This window comes from Chiloscyllium punctatum, chromosome 1 (genome assembly GCF_047496795.1).
Source record: "Chiloscyllium punctatum isolate Juve2018m chromosome 1, sChiPun1.3, whole genome shotgun sequence".
NCBI classification, from domain to species: Eukaryota; Metazoa; Chordata; class Chondrichthyes; order Orectolobiformes; family Hemiscylliidae; genus Chiloscyllium; species Chiloscyllium punctatum.
In genome coordinates this window covers 7262536-7287472 of record NC_092739.1, presented here as the reverse complement: position 1 = coordinate 7287472, position 24937 = coordinate 7262536, and the positions used below count along the sequence as shown (strand labels likewise).

The following is a 24937-nucleotide window of genomic DNA, read 5'->3' as shown; positions in this document are numbered from 1 at the left end:
CACAATTTGAAATGTTTTGTAAATAAAATAACCTGCAGCCTGTTAAAAAAAATGTAATGAGTATGTAACAAGCGAGTAGTTTATGATCCCTGAGGCACAAATAAAACTTAAACCCAGGAAATAACAGAAAAGGATAAGGAGTCTCATCCCTAGTTTCAAAACACTAAATTATGAGAAAGGCTGTCTAAAGGTGGAGAATACAAAGCGATCCAGAGTATTAAGAAGAAGACAAAGAATCAACCCAGAGCATTACACCATACCACTGGACAAGAGATTTAATTGGATTAGATTTAATTAGATTCCCTACAGTGTGGAAACAGGCCCTTCAGCCCAACAAGTCCACAGTGACCCTCTGAAGAGTAGTATAAACAAAACAAAATCAAAAACACTTTCCTTTTTTCTTATACTTCCAGCTTAGAAATTCATGCAGCCTGGCAAATCATGAAGCATGATTCTCCCCTGTTTATTAGGCTTTGGGTTGCATCTCCAATGAACAGGTGTACGAAGGACTGCAGCAGGATGTTCATTGGTGATGCACAAACATCAAGAAGCTGAAGGCGTCATTGTTGCCGTTGGGTACATTGTAAAAGGGGACAATGGGAAATAGGAACAACTGAATTGGGAAGTTTTGGTGGCCAAGGAGGTAATCGAGGGAAGAGGAGGTAAGAGCAGGCATATTATTTAAATACAGGTAACCTACCTTCTGGCTGCACATTTAGGGAACTACATTTTAGGAATATAACTTACTAAGTGTGGCCCTTTAAGGACTGGTTGCTAAACCACATATATATCTGGTTTACCTAAATGCAGTTAACACAAGAAAACTAGACACAGGGGTCGGCCATTTGAGACTACTCAGCCATTCAATATGATCATGGCTGATCCATTATCTCAGTGCAATATTTCTGTTTTCTCTCATACCCATTGATGACTTTAAAATCTAAAAACTTTATCTTCCTGCTTCTTGAATAGAGTCAGTGACTTGGATTCTACAGCCTACTCTGGCAGAGAAATCTACATTTTACAATCCTTTGATTAGGTTTCTCAACTAGGTCCTAAATGGCATACCTTGCATCCTGAGACTGTGATCCCTGTGACTCCCCAATCAGGGAGAGCATTCTCCCTGCATCTAGTCTGTCCAGCCTGTTAGAATTTTATATGTTTCAATCAAGTCTCCTCGAATCCTTATAAACTTTAGTGAATACCGGCTCAATTGAATCAATTGGTCCTTTGGTGCAGTTCTGCAATCCCTGGAATCAGCCTAATGAATTACCACTGCGCTCCTCCTTTAACAATTATATCCTTTCTTACTTACAGAGACCACAGAATACTCCAGCAGCAAGACATCCCTACTTCTGAACTCAATCCTCTTGCAATGAATGCCAATATACCATTTGCCTTCTTAACTGTTGCTGCATATGCCTCTTTGTCTGGTATGCAAGGACACCCAGATCCATGTGTGCATCAACATTCCCCAACATATCAGCATTTAAATAATACTCCTTTTCTGTTTTTTACATTGATGTGTACAATTTTGCATGTAGTCACACTGGACTACATCAGCCATGTGTCTGCATACTCAACTTGTCTAAATCACTTTGTACCTCCTTGCATTTTCCTCACAGCTCAAAATCCTCCCTCAAGTTTTGTGCTGTCAGCAAACTTGAAAATGTTGCATTTGATTCTCTCATCTAGATAAGTTATTCACATCATGGACTTTCCAGTATCCTATGAGTCTGCCATCTAGAAAAAAAGACCCATTTATTCCCAGTCATTGTTTCCTGTCTATTAATCAATTCCCAATCCATGCTAATATCTAACCCCCATCGACTGTGCTTTAACTTTGCCCACTAACCTCTTCTCAGGGATGTGATCAAAAAGTCTTGTGAAAATCCTCAAAGCTAGTAAATTAGTCAGGGCTGAGGTAGCTTTTCACTTAATTGCTTTCTGGACTTGCAACCTTACCGTTGTTTTTTTCCATCGCAGATCAGGAGACATAGAACATGTGAATTATGAGAAGGAGTAGGCCATTTAGTCCCTTGGGCCTGCTCTACTATTCACTATCATGGATGATTTAATTCTAACATCAAATCCACATTTCTGTCTACTCCAAATAACATTTCCCCCCTTGCTTAACAAGTATCCATTTATCTTTGCCTGAAAATATTCAAGAATTCTTCTTCCATCACCTTTGAGGAAGAGAGTTCTAAGGTCTCTCAGCCCTATGAGAAAAGGGTAATAGCCTAATCTCTCTTTTAAATCGGAGATACCTGACTTTTAAACAATGAGCTCTAGTCTAGATTCTCCCACAAGAGGAAACACCTTCTCCATATCTATGCTGTCAAGACCGCTCAGGATCTTATATCTTTCAATCAGTTGCCTTTTACTATTTTGAACTCCAGCTGAATAAAGCATATCCTGTCTAAGCTCTCCTCATAAGAAACCTTCTAATTTCAGATTAAAGATGGTAAACCTTCTCTGAACGAACTGCTTTCAATGCATTTAAATCCTTCCTTATGTCAGGCAACCAAAAATGTGCACAGTATTACAGATGTGATCTCTGAAGTTTATACAGGGCACTGGTAAGGCTGCATTTTGAGTCCAGAGACAGACTCAAAGTTTCAAAAGATTTACTTTCAGAAAACACTGGCCGGCACTCAAATATCTAACTCAATTACAAACTAGATTACTTTCAACACAATCCCAGATGGAATATCCTAATAGCTATCTCCAAAGATAATATAATGTACTAGAGTAGTGCATAAATGGATAAGCATAACTTTTTGGGTGTCAGAGTTGGTTACAGATATAAAGTACTCATAAAATACTAACTGCTTCTGAACTATAACCTGATCAGCATATTAAATTTGTGAACTTTGTTCACGCAACAAATAAACTCAGAGCACTAATTTTCAGATAGTAGAGTGTCCTCCTCATTCAGTTGAAATATCAGTGAGGAATGAATCCCTGCTGATCTCAGCAGTCCTGCCCTTGAAGGAGTATCAAATTGCTTGAATTGGGAATTCTCCACTGTCTGAGGTAGAAGTCCCATCTCAGAGGGGTTTTGGCAATTTGTCCACAAAATTTTGGTGCTTCAGAATGGGGTGGGGAGCTCAGGCCTGGATAGTAAAAAAAACAATTTCAGTGGTGAGGGGCAGGGTCTGCGCATGTATCTCTGTCTGACTATGTATATGGTGTGTGTGCCCCCAGAGAGGGGAAACTATGTTTTGCATTCAGCCCAGAACCCTTGATTCGTGCCAGGCACAAAATAACCGGTATAACAACAGGGAGCAAGATTAGTCTATTTGGTCCTTCAAGCTCCCCACTATTATTAGACTTCTGAATGAATCTCTCAAATTTCAAATCTAATGCTGATCTTGCATTTTGTGCACCTTGTTTGCTGCCATAACTTTGCATTCCTCGCTCTATTCCCTCTCAATGTCAGTAATCCAAAGAACTGATAACCGACTTCAGAAAGAAAGGAGAATATGCCGCCATCTATAGGGTTGATTGGGTTGAGAGCGTCAAGTTCTTAGGTTGACGATAATCGATCTGTCCTAGACTTCGCATGTAGATGCAATAGTCAAGAAAGCGCAACAGCGTGTCTTCTTCCTGAGGCGGATTAGGAAATTTGGCATATCCATAAGGACCCTTACCAACTTTTATAGGTGCACCACAGAAAGCATAGTTTACGCGTACACAATGACCTGGTTTAACAGTTGCTCTGTCCAGGACCATAAGAAACTACAGAAGGTGGTGTGCACAGCCCAGATCATCACGGAAGCGAACCTTCCATCCACAGACTCCAGTTACACATCTCATTGCTGTGGAAAGGCTGCCAACACCATCAAAGACCCATCCCACCCCAACAATGCTCTCTCACAACCTCTTCTGTCAGGCAAGGGATGCAGAGGATTGAAGATATGCACCAGCAGGTTCAAGAACAGCTTTTTCTATGCTATTATTAGACTGATGAAGTGAACTCTCTAACTTCAAATAATGCTGACCTCATTAATGTTGATCTTGCCTCGCATATGTCCTGTGTGACATAACTTGTATGCCTAACTCTGTCCAAATATTTTCCAGTCTATGATCTACATGTCCTTGCTTATTACGATCTGCCTATATTGCCTGTAAGCAAAGTTTTTCACAGTATTTAGGTACACATGACAATAAATCAAATCAAAATACCCTATGATCTTTATACGGTATGATCTGTCTGGACTGCACGCAAAACAAAATTTTTCACTGTACCGAGGTACATGTGACAATAATAAATCAAATCAAACAGCATGGCCTCGCTATGCCTTTCAATAAGATTATGGCTAATCTGATTTTAACCTCAACTCTACATTCCTGTATATCTCTGACAATCTTTTATTCTCTTGTTAATTGAGAGTCTATCTACCTTTGCCTTAAAAATATTTAAATATTTTAAATCCACTGCCATTTGAGGAAGGGGATTCCAAAGGCCCTCATCTCCATCTCTAATGGGCAACACCTTATCTTTAAATTGTGACTCATGTAACTGGGAGAGAGGTAGCCATTGCATGGCTAATAATTGGTCATTTACAGATCTCAATTGTGGCAATGGTGGATACCACCATACCCCTTGACTGTCCTTTGTAAAACTGTGGACAGGTGGTGTGGGAGAAAGAGTGGCTGGGGAAACCTCTGTCTGGAATGACTCCTTCCTGTGTTTGTTCGAAGTATTGATGCCTTTTGGCTATAAATATGCTTACAGCTCAACAACGATTACAAAATACATAGAACAACATATTTAAACACAATGTCCTTGACATCACTGTAGCATTTGATGGAGTGTAGCATCAAGAGGCTTGAACAAAAATGAAGTCAATCAGGATCAGGAGAAGCTCTCTATTGATTGGAATTGCACCTCACACAAACAAATATGGTTTGCTTGATTGAGTTAATCATCCCAGGCTATCACTGCAAGAATTCCACAGGATCGTGTCCTAAGTCCAACCATCTCCAGCTGCTTCATCAATACATTCCTTTCATCATAAGGTCAGAAGTAAAGATGTTGATTGTCTAATGTCCAACTCGTTCTCCTCAGATACTGAAGCAGCCAATGTCCACATTCAGCAAGATCTGGCAACATTCACACTTGGCCTGATAAATGGCAAAGGATACTTGAGCCATACAATTTCCAGACAATAATCACCTCCAACAGAGAATATATGCATTTCCCCTTGAAGTTCATAGAATACCTACAATAGGGAAACAGGCCAATTGGCCCAACAGGACCACACTGACCCTCCAAAGAGTAACCCACCCAGATCCATTTCCCTACACTATTACTCTACATTTCCCCTGACTAATACACATCCCTGAACACTATGGACAATTTAGTATGGCCAATTCACCTGACTTATACATCTCTGGACTGTGGGAGGAAACTGCAGCACCTGGAAAAAAACCCATGCAGACACAGGGAGATGTACAAACTCAACACAGGCAGTGGCCAGAGGCTGGAATCAAACCTGCGTCCCTTGTGTTGTGAAGCAGCAGTGCTAATCACTGAGCCACCATGTCGTCCTGTTCAATGGTATTATCATTGCTGAATCCCTGACCTTAATAAACTCAATCAAATTTATAGTGAATGACTGTATAAGAAACCTACTAAAAATAAACATTTTATGTACACATGCAAGTCTCTTCTATTGTACCCTCTACAAAGGCCTGTTCAAAGTATTTGTAACAAAGCAAAGGACAGTAATTTCCAGTGCAAGGTGAGCAGCTCCAGGAGCCATAATATCTGCAGGATCCTAATTAATTTCCCACAAACAAAGCTATGGTTCTAATCTTCAATCTGAACAGCAATTAGCATTTTAATTAACTAAACTAGATGTTCGAAACTTCATAACCTTAAAAACAGGCCAGCATTTCAGCAGAAAATATTACATTGGTCAAAATTTTGTAGAACCTTTGGAATGGTTGCAGATAACGTAGCTGGCAAAATGTTGTGGGAAAGCAATGGATATTACGTCTGGTGACTTCCCACCAGCATTCCATTTTGTCAGCTGTGCAAAAATTGTCAGATGGCACAAGTGCAATTCAGCTACTTAACTGGCCAATTAAGAACACCTTGCCACCTCTTCTCACATTCTATCAGCATTAGGGAGGGACCTCTTGTCATGTCACTAGGTCTTGCAGTTTTGAGAAGATTCTGACAGGTAGAAGCATTCCTTTTGCATACTCTTTGGTCTATGATGTGGCACTCTCACATTAATTACTGATCTGTAGCAACTGTGTCATCCTGTGACATCAATGATGTTTCTGCCTTCGCCAAAATTCAATAGACCCCATTTACCTGACTTAAAGATGTCCCTATTCTCTATCTCCACTTTATCAGTTCTGACAATGGTTGCAGTTGTTTACATTTACACATCCTCTACGTTCATCTTTTATCTTAGTTGCTCTATGATCATATTTTTCTGAATTACACCATCGATCTTTCTTGCCTTCCAATCATCATAGACTTTCTGTTGGTTGTTCCTTCTCTTTCTCCCCGCTTTCCCCACGCCTGTACTTGTTCAAAATCTGTTAAGCCTCTAAATTTTTCAGTTCTAACAAACGTTATCAGCCTGAATGTTAACTCGGTTTCTTCATTTATAGATGCTGTTAGCCCTGCTGAATAATTCCAACATTTTCTGTTTTTATTTCAGGTCACCAGCATCCACAATACTTTCCCTTTGTAGGGGTGATGAAAAGGTTATGCAAATATTTATAGCATCAGTGAAATTTAATCTAATTGTCTTGAAGTTTATTCTAGTGATATCAAAAGTCAATCCACAGAAATGTCATTCCACTTGATTTAAAATCAATACAAATAGATCACTTACATTGCAAAATATTCTTTATTGTTACAACATTGACTCACTATTAATAAATACATTGTCGATAAAAATACTGTCTACAATGCAAATTATTATTTTATTATAGTTGATTATAGTAAATCCAGTTTCTTGGATCAATCTTAAATTCCCCTCCAAAGCCAATTTTAAGGCATGAAGGCTGCATAAAATTCAGTTTGCTCACTGCCTATCTACCATTTCTGCACCTTCCGTAATTTTACCAGAGGTGAAGTGGCAATATGTGGCTTATCAGTCAATGGACTAGTTGAGGCCACTAAGTGGGTAATTAATTCCCAGTAAAGAGCTTATCTTTTCACTGGAAAAGCCCATTCCAAGTGTCCTGCCCAGTAGCTTCCCCACACAATTAGAGGCAGGGACCACCTTGAAATGCAACTCCCTTCCGGTTCTCAGAACCCCTGCCAAGAGCTGTCTGTTTGCCTGGTTAACAGGGAGATTCCTAACTTAGATGAGGGGGATCCAATACAACTCATCTCCTCTCTGGCTTGTTGAGAGTATTCAGAAGTGGCCACCACTGAAGAGCTCCCAACCACGAACTGACCCATTGCTCACTGAGGACTACCTGTATCTAAGAGGCAAACATTCCACCTCACTTCTCTTGATTGTCAACCGGGTATGTACAAGCGCGGGATTGGAATACTCCATACAATCCAACCTTACCTTTCTGATGTAAATTGCATACATTACAAAATCAATGGGTAACAACATACACTCTTAACAGGAGATTTTACAATTACTAAAAGCTTTGTTAACTATTTATATAAAATCATTAATATTTGCATAAAGGATATTTTATGATTTTCCCCCTGAATTTCTCCCCGTGTAATTCCATTTACACCAATTATGACACAGGTGCAGATATTTTAGAGTCATAGGGATGTACATCATGGAAACAGACCCTTCAGTCCAATCTGTCCATGCCAGCCAGATATCCTAACCCAATCTAGTCCCACCTGCCAGCACCCGGCCCATATCCCTCCAAACCCTTCCTATTCATATACCCATCTAAATGCCTCTTAAATGTTGCAACTGTACCAGCCTCCACCACTTCCTCTGGCAGCTCATTCCATACACGTACCACCCTCTGCATGAAAAGGTTGACCCGGAGGTCTCTTTTATATCTTTCCCCTCTCATCCTAAACCTATTTCCTCTAGTTCTGGATTCCCCCACCCCAAGGAAAAGACTTTGCCTATTTACCCTATCCATACCCCTCATAGTTTTGTAAATCTCTATAAGGTCACCCCTCAGCCTCTGACGCGCTAGGGAAAACAGCCCCAGCCTGTTCAGCCTCTCCCTATAGATCAAATCCTTCAAACCTGGCAACATTCTTGTAAACCTTTTCTGAACCCTTTCAAGTTTCACAACATCTTTCCAATAGGAAGGGGACCAGAACTGCACGCAATATTCCAAAAGTGGCCTAACCAATGTCCTGTACAGCCGCAACATGACCTCCCAACTCCTGTATTCAATGCCCTGACCAATAAAGGAAAGCATACCAAATGCCGCTCTCACTATCCTATCTACCTGCGACTCCACTTTCAAGGAGCTATGAACCTGCACTCCAAGGTCTCTATGTTCAGTAACACTCCCTAAGACCTTACCATTAAGTGTATAAGTCCTGCTAAGATTTGCTTTCCCAAAATGCAGCACCTCGCATTTATCCAAATTAAATTCCATCTGTCACTCCTCAGCCCATTGGCCCATCTGGTCAAGATCCTGTTGAAATCTGAGGTAACCCTCTTCACTGTCCACTACACCTCCAGTTTTGGTGTCATCTGCAAACTTACTAACCGTACCTCTTATGCTCGCATCCAAATCATTTATATAAATGACAAAAAGTAGTCCCAACACCGATCCTTGTGGTACTCCACTGGTCACAGACTCCAGTCTGAAAAACAACCCTCTACCACCACCCTCTGTCTTCTACCTTTGAGCCAGTTCTGTATCCAAATGGCTAGTTCTCCCTGTATTCAGTGAGATCTAACCTTGCTAATCAGTCTCCCATGGGGAACCTTGTTGAACGCCTTACTGAAGTCCATATAGATCACATCTACCACTCTGCCCTCATCAATCCTCTTTGTTATTTCCTCAAAAAACCCAATCAAGTTTGTGAGACATGATTTCCCACACACAAAGCCATATTGACTATCCCTAATCAGTCCTTGCCTTTCCAAATACATGTACATCCTGTCCCTCAGGATTACCTCCAACACTGACGTCAGGCTCACTGATCTATTGTTTCCTAGCTTGTCCTTACCACCCTTCTTAAGCAGTGACACCACGTTAGCCAACCTCAAGTCTTCCGACACCTTACCTGTGACTATTGATTATACAAATATCTCAGCAAGAAGCCCAGCAATCACTTCTCTAGCTTCTCGGGTACACCTGATCAGGTCCTGGGAATTTATCCACTTCTTTGCGTTTCAAGACAACCAGCACTTCCTCCTCTGTAATCTGGACATTTTGCAAGACGTTACTATCTAATACCCTACAGTCTATATCTTCCATATCCTTTTCCACAGTAAATACTGATGTAAAATACTCATTTAGTATCTCCCCCATTTTCTGCGGCCGACCTTTTGTTGTTGTAGCCACTACACTGATGCTTCAGTCAACAGACCAACTTCAGAACTCAGTCCTGGCTAACAATGAAGCTTTCATCAATAAGGACTTTCAGTGGATTAACTGGGCAGTAGATATGCAACTACTTTGTGCACAATAAAGCATACTATGGAGATAGATTTCTAGTTAGAGCACATTCGGAATATAAGCAATAAATTATCAATGATAAATCACAAATTTAACAAGAACCACAAAACTCTGCCTCCTTTATTAGAAATTTAAGTTTGTACTTCAAGAGACAGAGAATCTGTCTTACCTACATGCAGCAATGTAACTGTCTACAAAAGAACCTTTCTGTTCATTGAATAACTTGGTTTACCGGAAGTACACATTTCCCAAGGTTACCAGACAGCTAAACAGTGGCAACTTAATCAGAGACAGTTAATACATGTCACCTTCCAACAGAATATAACACTGGTTATCTTAGTCACAAAGACAATTATCCTGAAAGCATAAAGACTAGAAATTTAGTCCGAGAAACAGTGTGTTTGCACCTATATCTAACCTAACATCTGAAAGATCACTTAAGTTGAAATCATTTCAGGTATGCTCTTACAAATGTAGATTTTATAGAATCTGATTCTGAGTTGTGCTAAGTGCATACCAATTTAATTGATTGGGAAAGTGCAACAGAATTTCAAGTGGATCAATTTGAATTAGTCTATTCCTTAGGAACATACAGCGAAAACTAATTTGGATTGATTTTAGCTCATTTTTAAAATGCAAGTGTGCACAAATCTTTGGAGACAACATGCTTTATGGGAAGTAAATAAACTACTTTTTTACTGCTGCAGAGGGATAATGCAATTTAAAAATTAAGCATGTAGTGCAGCATTCACATTGCATCTTAAATTGTATTTATTTACAAGCAAATTAAAGAAACATATTTAGATACTAAGTGGGAGAACAGTCTGGAGCATTTTTGAGCTCTGGGCTGACATTGATGCACTGTTGGCTTATTCAGTGAGGTAACAGTGGGAATACACACATTGAATTATACATTACAAGTTTGCACTGATTTATTGCAGTAATAACATCCACCTCATTAAAAAAAATCCACTTTGTTGCAGAGAGAGCAATACATATTGTTTACTGCAATAAATTAATTGCAGTGCAAGAAGAACCTTGTGGAAACCCTCTAACAATACATCTGTAATGACAGTGCTATACATCACAGCTTCCACAGCAGGTTTATGACAAATGAAGACAGGATACAGCATTCAGAGAATGCATTTCTTTAAAATATGACCATTATCTCTGGACTACTGGTCAGACAGTGTCTTGACTCACATATAGGTTACATTTCCATGTCACAAAGCAAGAAATATTTGGAGAATGCAGTCAGATACTGAAGGGGTTTTTCTTTCTTCCGCCACATAAAAATATTAAATAAATGCACCTAATATTGTTGCACAAAGATATTTCCACAAAGGAAAAATATAGAATTTCACACAAATCTTGGAAATATTATCTTAGCTGAGCAACCATGCAATCACAAGTATTCTCATCTGCTGAATATTCCTGTAATGCAATTTAGTAAGAATATGAGGCAATATAATGATCTTATATTTCTTACAACAAAAAAGTGCAAAAAACATGAACTGTGACAAATTTAATATCTGCTCGAGAATCAAATATTTGGTAACACAAAGTATTCTATTGATGTACTAAAACCATGATTTGCAATTATATAGCACCTTTAAATGCAGCTAAATACCTTAAGGCATGACACAGGACCATTAGCAGACATTATTTACAATAAGCCAGAGAGGAGATATTAGGACAAATGATGAATACTTATCGAAGAAGTGTCCTAACGAAGAGAGAGAGAGAGAGAAAGAGAGAGAAAAAACTAGGGATATATTGGAATTACACAGCTAAGAGGTTTAGACAGATGAAGGAATGGCTTCCAATGGTGGAGCAATTAAAATCCAGGATGAACAAAAGCTCAAAATTACACTAGTGTCAAGATCTCAAAGATATGGAGAGCTTTAAGAGTTTACAGGCGCAGAGAGGAGTGAAGAAGAATCTGAAATCAAGATTTTAAGTTGTTAAAGGGATATCACTGAGGGAAAAAAAAGAGCTTCTTTACGAATTGTTTCCAATTCTCACATACCAGAGGACTGGAGATCTGCAAACATGGTACCATTATTCAAAAATATACGAGGGGTAGGTCAAATAATTATAGGTGAGCAAATTACTGGAATCAATCTTGAGGGGTAGCATTAACTGCAGTATGGAGAAGCATGGATTAATCAGGGTTACTCAGCACGTAGTTTTAAGCGAAGGTTGTGTCTTACTTAACTGAAAGTTTTGAGGAAGTAACAAGGAGGTGCAATAGATAATGTCTACAGGTAGTTTTCTTATAACATGCGTTTCATAAACGTGATTTGGCTGTAACGCAATTTGTGGATTGTGGACCTTTTTTTAATAAGGCAAATTCTCGTTGGTTATTGTGCAATTTCATCCCCTGTATTACCAGCCAGCTGTGATTTATTCTGCTGGTGCATCTATTGCAACAGGCTGTCTTGTGTGTGTATATTTTTGCTTCTATCTGCAACTAAGGTAGTTGAATTTGCTTTCATCAGTGAGAAAAACAAAGTGAGACCCCCATACCTGCTCCCAGGGCTAACAGTTTAATTGTTTTGGGGGTAATAGCACACCACTCTGGAATGTCTACAGGATCATGTATGGAGTTGGGGATGGGGGTGTGAGGAGTGGGTAGAGAGGGGGACATAGGGAGTGAAAGAAAGTGCAAGTGCAATGATGTTGGAGACGAAACATGGCCTCTTGTTAAGCAGAGGCTGAGTTTCTGGCTATCTGAAGCTTCAACATACGGTGACTTTACAAGAGAGGGACAGACCAGTGGTCACCCTCACTTCTCCCCACCCAACCTATCTCCGGGTCATGCCTGATCAAGTTCACCCAGTCTCCATTTGAAACTTGGGGGGGGGCAAAGTGTGTGGGTGGTGAGGAGAGGTGGGAGGGAGTCTGAGAGTCTCAGCCCCTCATTCTCTCTGAAACCCAAGCCCCGTCAAAACCTCCAGCTATTCAGAGAATCCCAGTCCTTTAGCCACACCCTCAAAACAAAGGAGATTTTACTTGCGCCACAAGAAAACTTCCTGCTTTTTTTTCTTCCTCTTTGGGAATGTTTTTGGGAATAAGCTTGTTGGGGGAAAGTCCCATTGTTTGAGTATCCTTATATGCATTATGAAGTGACTGTTAGCTGGAGAAGCAAGTTAGAAGCTGTGATAGCATTTAAATAGCATTGAATCAGCAGCTGGGCCAGCACTGCAAATTTCAGATGGGACATTATTTAATTCTGAAACCCCTTAAAGTGTTAAATTTACTGTATCATTTCATTGAAATATATGATTAGAAACTTATTTAGACTGTGCTATCTTTTGTGTTAGACGAACTACTATTTTCTCCATAGCACAACATCGCATGGGAATGCAACTACCACATTATAGGTGAACTACCAAGACACAGATCTTAGGCATTTCACAAGGCTCCATGTGAAAGGCTGTTAGGAAAAATTAAAGTCCTTGGAACACAGAAGAGTGCGACAGGTTGGATCCAAAATTGGTTCAGTGACAGGAAACAAAGGGATGCTTTTACAGAACAAAAAGTGGTTTCCAGTGCACTCCACAGGGCTCAGATTTTTGTAAAAATCTCTTACTATTGTGGCATATATTCAAGATTTCAACTTAAATGTGGAAGACATATTTGAGAAATTCACAGATGACGCAGAAGTAGTCTGGTAGCTGATAGTGAAGAGGCTGGCTGTAGGATGATATCAATGGTTTACTTTAATAGGCAAAAAGCGGCAAGTCTACAAAAGTGAGAGCTTATGCATTGTGGAGGGCTAAAAAAAGAATGGAATACACAGCAAATGGAAGGGTATTACAAATGATGGAGGAAGTGAGAGACTTTGGAGTGCATTTTCACAGATCCCTGTTGGCGACAGGACAGGTTGAATACAAAAGCAGGGCTGTAATGCTGAAACTATGCGAGACACGGATTAGGCCACAGCTTGGGCTTTATGTACAATTCTGGTTACTCTACAGAAAGGACACAACTGCTCCAGAGAGAGAGAGCACAGAACAACTTTACAACAAGATTGTCAGGGTTTGAAAATTGCAGGTATGTAGAAAGATTGGATAGGCTATGGCTGTTTCCCTCGAAAGAAAGGAGGTTGAGGAGTGATTTAATTGAGGCATAGGAAATAATGAGGTGCCTGGACTGAGAGGACAGGGAAGATCAATTTCCCTTAGAGAGGTTAATTAGCAGGGGGCACAGGTTTAAGGTGATTGGTAAGATGATTAGAGTGAATATGAGGCAAGCGTTGTTGCCCAGAGAATGGTGGATGTCTGGAATTTGCTACACAGTTTGGTGGTTGAGGACGAAATGCTCAATTCATTTAAAAAGATCCTGGATCTGCACCTAAAGCATTCCAACCTGCACGGGTATGGACCCGGTGCTGTTAAGTGAGATTGGATTGGGCAGTTAGTTTATTCAGCCACTGCAGATATGATGATCTGAATGGACTATATCAGTGCCATAACTTTTCTAAGGTTCTCATTTTAAAGTTGAGGTCTTATATGACTGGGAACTTGGTACAAGACAGGATAAGGTGAGTTAGCTCAGTTGGCTGGATGGCTGCATTACAATGCAGAGTGATACCAACAGCGTAGGTTCAATTCCTGCACCAATTAAGGCAATCGCCCTCTTTGCCTGAGGCATGGACAGTCTGGTTCACCCATACGTCATTGCCAGGGAGAGAAAATAAGTTTTTTGGGCAGAGGTAAAAGACAATGTGAATATCAGAATTTTGAAATACCAAGTTTTCTTCTGAAAGATTAAATTTTAAACTTTTTTTTATTTCAAATATTAAACATATTCCTGACTTCAATCAGCTCAAATGCATTTTCTAGCAGTAGTCACTAAATAAAAGAAATGGGAGATGTATGAACACAAGAAAGCCCAAATGATTATTCTGGAAACCAACTGGCCAATCCCAGACCTAGAACTGGTGAACATCTGTTCCTTCGAATGTTATTCTAGTTTTGTGTAGAGCATTTGCAGGATCGAACTGTCGGGTAAAACAATTTATTGCAATGAACTATTATATAATTTGATATAATTGTCTTGTTGGTTTCATATAATCTGTCTTTACTCGTTTGTGGGGTAGTGTACTTTCTGTCATTCCCTCTGTCTAAATTATTTAAATCCCAACTGTTTGAGCAACTACTCTTGCTCTAGATTACAAGTATTCACTTTATTTAAGAATTTGAGAATGTTGAACCATCTTTTCCCTAGTTTTAAGCCAATGTTCATCAGTTTCTCTCCATAAGTGACTAGTTTTAAACTCAGTTTTTGTCGGTCCTTATTAGCACTATCTTCAATTCCCAATATCCTTGCTATGATGTGGTGACAAAGCTTTTTTTTTATTATTTTCTAAACTTGAGATTCATCACTTTGGCTATATAGCCCAAGATCCAAACTGGCTTTTATCATTGTTGTATACTGTACTGATAGTTTCAGTAAATTATTTAGCAATGCTTCCAGTTCCCTTTTTCATGTTGTAGCTTGAGCTGTTTAGTTTATATTCCCATTTATTTTTCTTCAACACACGAGACAGCTCGAGGTCACACGACTACACTTCGGGCTTGAATTGGAACTAGTCTATACTTACCACAGAGGTAAAAATGTGTTGCTGGAAAAGCGCAGCAGGTCAGGCAGCATCCAAGGAACAGGAGAATCAATGTTTCGGGCATCAGCCTTTACCACAGATCAAAATTCCAAGGAATTGTGTTAAAATTCAATGAACATCTCCAAAGGTAAACAAAAAATCCTTGAAAATTGCTCCTCCAAAAGGTGTGAACAGCTTATTCTAGCTCACTGCAAACAGACAATGAGAACTATCCAAACTGATGAATGGGGCAGTTAAAAGCTACCTCATTTAAATTATACTGAATGTAACCATGCTCCAGACTTAAATTTACCCAACATTTAATACTGAAGCATAATGTAACACATTTGGGAATAACAACCATCTTAAATTTGATCTGTAGAAGACTCTGCAACAACTGCTCTCAATCAGAACTCCATAGGTTGACAGCTGAGAGAAACTATCCTCAGAGTCAGAATCCCCAGCTCAAAAGAGAAAAGCTTTCTGAATCAAATGACAGTTCAGCTGAAAGAACCTAAGTGATCACAAAGTGCTGGAACTGCAGAACTAATGAGGAACAAGAAAACTTCTCTCACTCTCAATGTCCACTCTACCAACTGAGACCACCTGTCGAACCAAACTTCAACTATTCAACTACAGAGACCAACATAGCTGCTGAATTCTGACTTCATCGTTGGAAAAATAATCTAAAAGTAAATAACAGACCTGCAACAATAGGGAACACTACTCCTGCTCATGACTCCACCCCCATTCCCCTCACCATCACACCCACTCCAGTTACAGGCTCCGCCGCCACTCCCAGCTCTACACCCACACCAGATCCCAGCTCCCAGCCCTGCCATACCCCCAGACATCCCCCTCACTGAGGACGAACGATCAGTGCTCAACAAAGGACTCACTTTCATCCCAGTCCGTCCACGCATCAATGAATTTAATACACGCTGTGACGTCGACCAATTCTTCCGTCACCTCCGCCTCCGAGCTTACTTTCACAATCAGGATTCCCGCCCACCACCAACACACTGCATCCACCTGGACACCCCGCGCTGGCCTATTACCTGCCCTCGACCTCTTCATTTCCAACTGCCGCCGGGACAACCGCCTCAACCTGTCTACCCCCCTCCCCCACTCCAACCTCTCACCCTCACAACACGCAGCCCTCCAATCCCTCTGCTCCAATCCCAACCTCACCATCAAGCCAGCGGATAAAGGGGGTGCAGTGGTAGTCTGGCGCACTGACCTCTACACTGCTGAAGCCAAACGCCAATTCGAGGACACCTCTTCCTACCGCCCCCTCGACCATGACCCCACCCCCATCACCAAACCATCATCTCCCAGACCATACAGAACCTCATCACCTCAGGAGATCTCCCACCCACAGCTTTCAACCTCATAGTCCGGGAACCCCGCACTGCCCGGTTCTACCTCCTTCCCAAGATCCACAAGCCTGACCACCCTGGCCGACCCATTGTCTCAGCATGCTCCTGCCCCACTGAATTCATCTCTATCTACCTCGACACTGTCCTATCCCCCTAGTCCAGGAACTCCCCACATATGTTTGAGACACCATCCACGCCCTCCACCTCCTCCAAGACTTCCGTTGCCCCAGCCCCCAACGCCTTATCTTCACCATGGATACCCAATCTCTCTACACCTCCATCCGCCATGACCAGGGCCTCCAAGCCCTCCGATTTTTCCTCTCCAGATGTCCCCAACATTACCCTTCCACGGACACACTCATTCGTTTGGCTGAACTGGTCCTCTCCCTTAACAATTTCTCCTTTGAATCCTCCCACTTCCTCCAGACCAAAGGAGTAGCCATGGGCACACGTATGGGCCCCAGCTATGCCTGTCTCTTTGTTGGCTATGTAGAGCAGTTGATCTTCCGTAATTACACCGGCACCACTCTCCACCTCTTCCTCCGCTACATTGATGACTGCATTGACGCCACCTGGTGCTCTCGCGAGGAGGTTGAGCAATTCATCAACTTCACCAACACATTCTACCATGACCTTAAATTTACTTGGACCATCTCTGACACCTTGCTCCCCTTCCTGGACCTCTCCATCTCCATTAATGGTGACCGACTTGACATTGACATTTTTCACAAATCCACCAACTCCCACAGCTACCTGGATTACACCTCTTCCCACCCTACCTCTTGCAAAAATGCCATTCCGTATTCCCAATTCCTCTGCCTCCACCGGATCTGCTCCCAGGAGGACCAGTTCCACCACAGAACACACCAGATGGCCTCCTTCTTTAGAGACCGCAATTTCCCTTCCCACGTGGTTAAAGATGCCCTCCAACGCATCTTGTCCACATTCCGCACCTCCGCCCTCAGACCCCACCCCTCCAACCATAACAAGGACAGAACGCCTCTGGTGCTCACCTTCCACCCTACCAACCTTCGCATAAACCAAATCATCCGCCGACATTTCTGCCACCTCCAAACAGACCCCACCACCAGGAATATATTTCCCTCCCCACCCCTTTCCGCCTTCCGCAAAAACCGTTCCCTTCGTGACTACCTGGTCAGGTCCACGCCCCCCTACAACCCACCCTCCCATCCTGGCACTTTCCCCTGCCACCCCAGGAACTGTAAAACCTGCGCCCACACCTCCTCCCTCACCTCCATCCAAGGCCCTAAAGGAGCCTTCCACATCCATCAAAGTTTTACTTGCACATCCACTAATATTATTTATTGTATCCGTTGCTCCCGATGCGGTCTCCTCTACATTGGGGAGACTGGGCGCCTCCTAGTAGAGCGCTTTAGGGAACATCTCCAAGGTACTCACACCAATCAACCACACCGCCCCGTGGCCCAACATTTTAACTCCCCCTCCCACTCTGCCGAGGTCGTGGAGGTCCTGGGCCTCCTTCACCGCCACTCCCTCACCACCAGATGCCAGGAGGAAGAATGCCTCATCTTCCGCCTCGGAACACTTCAACCCCAGGGCATCAATGTGGACTTCAACAGTTTCCTCATTTCCCCTTCCCCCACCTCACTCTAGTTCCAAACTTCCAGCTCAGCACTGTCCCCATGACTTGTCTGGACTTGTCCGACCTGCCTATCTTCTTTTACACCTATCCACTCCACCCTCTCCTCCTTGACCTATCACCTTCATCTCCTCCCCCACTCACCCATTGTACTCTATGCTACTTTCTCCCCACCCCCACCCTCCTCTAGCTTATCTCTCCATGCTTCAGGCTCACTTCCTTTATTCCTGATGAAGGGCTTTGGCCCGAAACATCGATTTCGAAGCCCCTTGGATGCTGCCTGAACTGCTGTACTCTTTCAGCACCACTAATCCAGAATCTGGTTTCCAGCATCTGCAGTCATTGTTTTTACCTCTTCAACAATAATAGAATAATCTGACATCCGCCAGAATGTACTTTTAATCTTTGTATCTGTACTTTATCTAATAAATGTCACATATTTTAATTAGAAATCTTCAGAATTAGTTATTTTGTAATATAACCTATGAGTTTGTTTAACACTTCATTGCCAGTTATTTTTAGAATTGAAAGACTCCAGGAAACGAAAAGGAAGCTGAACAAGCTACGTAAGTTCCCAGAATGGGTCAAACTGTGGTCATGTGGTTGTGACAAATACGTAACAACAGTAGAGAGAAAACACAAGAAAAGGCAATCCTGACCAGTAACTCATCAAACTTAATCACTTGCGGAAACTGTCCTATTAGCAGCAAACCATCTGGCCACAGATGAGCCTGAGCAGTGACCCATGTACCGTCAAACACTCGAAAGAGAGGTCACGGCCACCTTTGCCTTGAAGGATTAACACACCTCAACAAGCTATACGTATAGCCAAACAACAGGCCGATAAAATTTGTACTTTTTCCATGCTACAACAATCAGTATGAAAATGGGATTACGGAGTCACAGAGTCTACAGCACAGAAAAAGGCTCTTAAGCCCATCAAGTCTATGCCGTTCAAAAGCAACCACCTAACTATTCAAATCCCATTTTGCAGTATTTAGTTCAGAGCTTTCCATGCTTTGGTAATGCAAGTGCACACCTAAATACTACTAAAATGTTATGAGGATTTCTGCGTCTACTATCCTTAGATGTAGTGAATTCCAGATTCCCACTACTATCTGGGTAAAAAGGAAATTCCTCACAACTCCTGCTCCTTACCTGAAATCTATATCCCTTGGTCATTGATCCCTCTACCAAGGGGAGGAGTTCATTCCTGTATACCTTGAATATGACCTTCATAATTTAATACATAGCAATCACTGTTTCTATCAGTCTCCTCTGCTGTAAAGAAAACACCTTTTATCTGAACTCTCTTAAATGACTGAAAATTTCTAGACCAGACAACCTGGCAAATTTCCTCTGCACCCTCCCCAATGCAATCACATCCCTTCTGTAATGTGAATTCCAGAATTGTACATAATATTGTAGCTGTGACCTAACCAATATTTTATATAGCGCCAGTATAATCTCTTTTGTTTTTAAGATCTAAGACCTTTGCTAATAAGTCAAGTATCCTAAGTGTCTCCTTGACCACTTTATCAACTTGCCCCCACATGTTATGGGACAAGTGCACATACAAGATCCCTCTGATCCTCTGTGCTTCCCAGGGCCCTATGAAGTCTAACGGAGCTTATGATCATTATCTACACGCCTACTGGTACTTCAAGCATTTACCCAGCTCCATTACCCAAAATAAAGTTTAGCGCCATCGATACACTGGTTTAAAAAGCGATCCTTGATGGATTTTAAGAATTCCACTCCCTCTTAACCTTTCACACTAGGACTATTGCTGTTAATACTGAGAAATTGAAATCACTACCTACTGTCACTACCTTATTAACTTTTACACTTGTCTGAAATTTGCCAGCTTATTTACTGCTATATTTTTCTCTAACTGTTAGGGGGTCCTATAGTATTCTCCCAGCAACATCACTCCTTTTTGTTTTTTTTTAAACCCATTTTTGGTTTTGGTCTGTATTCACTAGCAAATGGCAGCTGAAGTCATCCAGACATAATTATCTTTTGGGTTCTGTTTTTTTTAAAATCTTCTTCCTAGCTCCCTAAGCTCTGCTTGTAGAACCTCATCTTTTTCTCCACCTCCACATCAAACATGCATATACCTTGATCTCTATATGCTTGTCCTTCAACTTCAGAATCCCCTTAGCCGTTCAGTGACATTCCTGACCCCAGTATCAAGAAGGCAATATACCATCTAGGAATCTCTTTTGTGACTGCAAACTTGCCTATTTGTTCACCTTACGATTAAATCACTCCTACTATGGCACTGTCATTCCTCTTCCTCCCCTTGGACCCACTCATGGTGCCATGAAATTGGCTCCCACTGTTTCCCCTGCACAGTCATCTCCCCAACAGCATCCAAAACAGTATATCTGTTAGAAATTAGAAAGGGAATGACCAAATGGAACTCCTGCATGATCTGCCTTCCTCTATTCTGCCTTGTGGTCACAAATGTCCTTTCTGCCCGTCAGTCTTAACCTGCGGTGTGACTACCGCACTGAACGTGTTATCCACGACAAGCTCAACATCGCAGATTCTCCACAGTGAATTCACCTGCAGTGTTGGCTCCAAAATACAGTTAGTCAGTAGCTGCAACTGGTCACACTTCCTTCATATATGGTCATCGTGGACAAATTATGCTTCCATAATTTGGCACACTGCACAGGAATAGCAAATTACAGGCACAAGGTCTGCTGTAGTGATGTCCCTTAGACCCATTACTTACTTTTTTTTTAAAAGAAATGTTTATATAAGAGTACGATAATATCTATTTCCCTTATGCTGACATTGCTTACCTAAAGTACTTTAGTATATTGATCCTGACTTTCACTTATCCACATTGTTTCTCAGTTAATCGCCTCTTCCAAAAAAGCTTTATAAAATCATGAACTAATCAACACATGATGTTACTGTAAGAGTTATTTTCCTAATCAGTTGTGGCCTGAAGTTGCAGTTGATAAATTATCCTTATCCTCTTGCTGCTATTCACTCCTCACACTACCTCTCTCCCAATCCTGGGCCTCAATATATCCTCTTGCTGTCTGATTTGCTATTGAGCCAGTTTTGGACTCTGCTGCAGTTGATAAATAAAGGTGATTCAAAGCTATAGATGCAACTCTATTAATTAACGTGCTGACTGGAAATGATAGACAAGCCCCCTGTAATCTTTGTTCCATTGTACTGAAGTGCAGTAATATGCACCTAGTCTATACTCTGATTTTAGGGCCTCCTAGATCCCAAAGTAGAATGGATGATAGCCTGAGGATTCTGCCAGACTATCAGAACATAGACAAGGAAGTACTTAATGGTATCAAGTTTGAAGGAAATCAATGTAAAATGGTACAGAGAAATTAAAAGAAAACGCATTGCATAACAGTTTGGAACTATGATATAGGAGACATAAGTAATTCCTAAAGCCTCAAAGAGCCCGTGGAGGAAAAATGACAAATAAAATAAATCAGACCTGCAAAATATTTCTCTATATTTTTAAGAACTCTCCCATGTAGATATGAAGACTTTCCTCAGTTTGCAATATGACAACTTGCAAATTAAATGTGCTTCAAATATTCTAATGGAAAGAGGAATGGTCCTCCATGCTTTCGTTTCAGTGCACTGCATTCACAGCAACCAGTTCGACCACAGAAGCAAAGGCATGTCAGTATAAACATGGTGTGAAATTTCAAACATAACTTACTTTTCTTTTTAAATTGCTACATCTTTAAATAAAAACTGCTCTTGGTGGTAATCTATTGACTCTGGAGTAGTAGAATACCTTTTTTGAATTCAAATATTTGCTTTTTTCATTCTTTAACTCATCTAAGCAAAACAATAGAGAGAAAAATATTCACCCAAAACCACTGTGTCAAAACAGGCAAATGGCAAAAACATGTCTACTGTTTTGGTTCCTCAAAATGGGAGCACTGCAAATATAACTTTACTATTTAAAAAAGGAGAGAGAGTAAAAACAGAAAATTACAGACCAGTTAGCCTAACTTCAGTAGTGGGGAAAATATTACAACCTATTCGGTTACAAGAGTCTTTTAGATGTGCACTGATCACAATTTCAATTGCCTAAAACAGCCAATTTAAGCAACTGTCAAACAAGTTCAAGCAAGTATAACTTCAAACACTGTACAAGTCGTACTATCTCTGATCAGTAGGTTCACAGTTGATATGAAAATAGGTGGGTTGGTAAATTATGAGGAAAAGAGTCTGAGATTACAAGAGGATGTAGATAGACTGGTCAGATGGGCCGATCAATAGCAGATGATTTTCGATTGGGATAAGTGTGAGGTGATGCACTTGAACAGGACAAACAAAGCAAGGGAATACATGGTGAATGGTTTGACTCTGGGAAGCAAAAGCATACAGAGGAAAGAATGGTGCGCATGGTGAAATCTTGAAAAATGTCCATATTACAGAAGAGGAAGTGCTGGATGTCTTGAAACACATAAAGGTGGATAAATGCCCAGGACCTGATCAGGTCTACCCTATAACCCTGTGGGAAGCTAGGGAAGTGATTGCTGGGCCCCTTGATGAGATATTTGTATCAGCGATAGTCACAGGTGAGGTGCCGGAAGACTGGAGGTTGGCTAATGTGGTACTACTATTTAAGAAAAGTGGTAAGGACAAGCCAGGGAACTATAGACCGGTGAACCTGACGTCAGTGGTGGGCAAGTTGTTGGAGGGAATTCTGAAGGACAGGATGTACATGCATTTGGAAAAACAAGGACTGATTAGAGATAGTCAACGTGGCTTTGAGAGTGGGAAATCATGTCTCACAAACTTGATTGAGTTTTTTGAAGGAATAAAGTGGATTGATAAGGGCAGAGTGGTGGACATGATCTACATGGGCTTCAGTAAGGCGTTCGACAAGTTTCCCCATGGGAAACTGATTAGCAAGGTTAGATCGCATGGAATACAGGGACAACTAGCCATTTGGATACAGAACTAGCTCGAAAGGTAGAAGACAGCGGGTGGTGGTGGAGGGTTGTTTTTCAGACTGGAGGCCTGTGACCAGTCGAGTGCCACAAGGATTGCTGCTGGACCTACCGCCTTTTGTCATTTATATAAATGGTTTGGATGTGAACATAAGAAATATAGCTACTAAGTTTGCAGATGACACCAAAATTGGCGGTGTATTGGACAGCAAAGAAGGTTGCGTCAGATTACAATGCAATCTTGATCAGATGACCCAAAGGGTTGAGGAGTGGCAGATGGGAAAGCAAATCTTAGCAGGACTTATACACTTAATGGTAAGGTCTTAAGGAGTTTGGATGAACAAAGAGACGTTGGAGTGCAGGTTCAAAGTTTCTTGAATGTAGAGTCACCGGTAGATAGGATAGTGAAGGCGACATTTGGTATGCTTTCTTTTGTTGGTCACAGCACTCAGTACAGGAGTTGGAAGGTCATGTTGCAGTTGTACAGGATGTTGGTCAGGCCACTTTTGGAATATTGCATGCAATTCTGGTCTCCTTCCTATTGGAAAAATGTTCTGAAACTCAGAAGGGTTTAGAAAAGATTTACAAGGATGTTGCCAGAGTTGGAGGATTTGAGCTATAGGGAGAGGCTGAATAGGCTGGGGCTCTTTCCCTGGAGCATCAGAGGCTGAGAGGTGACCTTATGGAGGTTTATAAAATCATGAGGGGCATGGATAGGAATAATAGACAAAGTATTTTCCCTGGGGTAGGGGAATCCAGAACTAGAAGGCATAGGTTAGGTTGAGTGTGGAAATATATAAATGGGAGCAAAGGGACAACGTTTTCACAGAGGGTGGTGTGTATTTGGAATGAGCTGTCAAAGGAAGTGGTGGAGGCTGGTACATTTGCAACATTTAAAACTCAACTGGACGGGTATATGAATAGGAAGGGTTTGGAGGGATATGGGCCAAGTACTGACAAATGGGACTAGATTAGGTTGGAATATCTGGTCGGCATGGATGAATTGGACCAAAAAGTTTTTTTCCATGCTGTATATCTCTATGACTCTGTGACACTATGTATATCTGGTCCTCATTTGGCACTCTGATGTTTTCCTAAAAAAATGGCATGCTAAATGCAAATGACTTTCCTAGAAGGTAAAAAAAAGGTGGGCTACATTCCTGATGTATTAAAAATCTATTGGCTGTTTTGAATCTAACTGGTCCAAAAGTCTTCTTACTAACTCTTGAAAACTTACATTTCACTCATATTTTTCACCTCTTCATTTTTCGTTCCAGCTTATCTCCTTCCTGAACCTCTCACTTACCGTGTGCCTCTCTCAACCCTCCCATTTGAAGCTTTCCTGAATTTCCTGTTTGTCAGTTTCTTCTCCAAATCTTCTATTTATCACTTCCTTTTCCCAAACTTCCCTCACCCCACTCTGCAACTTTGCAACTTCAACTTTCTCCTCCTCCCCCTTGAATCTCACTCATCCATCCCTCTCACATTAAAGTTTTGAGAGTGACAGGTTATCAGCAAGACATTTGGCAAAGTCATGAGCAGAGTGAGGGAAATCAACAGTGGCATGTAGCGAGCACAGGGGTGGGAGACAGAACTAGCAAGTGGAAGTATTGGGGAGAGATGTGGTGAGCAAGGTAACAGCAAGCAGGAGGGCTGGGTAAGGAATTCATGGTTTGGACAAAGCAAAGTGGCATTTAGTTTTATAAAAAGACTGAGCATAAACGAAAATGGAAGCAGCACTATTTGGAAGCTTCCCTTCACACTC

The 24937-nt window shown here is 41.4% G+C and overlaps 1 protein-coding gene across 3 annotated transcripts in view; it reads right to left on the bottom strand.

Moving 5' to 3' along the window:
• Nucleotides 1–24937, bottom strand: part of lrba (LPS-responsive vesicle trafficking, beach and anchor containing) — an 894965-nt gene that overhangs the window by 220736 nt on the left and 649292 nt on the right. The window lies entirely within an intron of this gene.